The sequence below is a fragment of the Aristolochia californica genome, unplaced genomic scaffold (genome assembly GCF_029961685.1).
Source record: "Aristolochia californica isolate CCGP_79_NKW_82.1479 unplaced genomic scaffold, dmAriCali1.0.hap1 SCAF_257, whole genome shotgun sequence".
NCBI lineage: Eukaryota > Viridiplantae > Streptophyta > Magnoliopsida > Piperales > Aristolochiaceae > Aristolochia > Aristolochia californica.
In genome coordinates, this window is record NW_027181945.1 from 24,619 (window position 1) to 24,970 (window position 352).

The following is a 352-nucleotide window of genomic DNA, read 5'->3' on the forward strand; positions in this document are numbered from 1 at the left end:
GAACTGTTCATGAATTCACAGGAAATAATTAATGGCTCCAATTTACTCTGAATTTTGGACTCTGTGCCTAGAAATATCTTTTTTCTGTTTCAATATAAAAAAAAATATTATGTTTTGAAACACTATACAATCAAGAGAACCCTGGACCCAGGGATCCCTTTTGGAAAGGGATAAAGAAACCCGTTTTAAAAATCCAACTCAAACCAAAAAAAGGTTGAGTAACCCCCCCCCCCCAAAAAAAAAAAAAAAAGAAAGAGTTAGGTCTATTTTGGATCATTTTGGCGGCATGGCCGAGTGGTAAGGCGCGGGACTGCAAATCCCTTTCTCCCCAGTTCAAATCCGGGTGTCGCCT

At 39.2% G+C, this 352-nt stretch overlaps 1 non-coding gene across 1 annotated transcript; it reads left to right on the plus strand.

The window, feature by feature from the left end:
• The first annotated feature begins 280 nt into the window (after positions 1-280).
• TRNAC-GCA (transfer RNA cysteine (anticodon GCA)) lies at positions 281-352 on the plus strand. Its single transcript has one exon. It is a non-coding gene; the product is annotated as a tRNA-Cys (tRNA).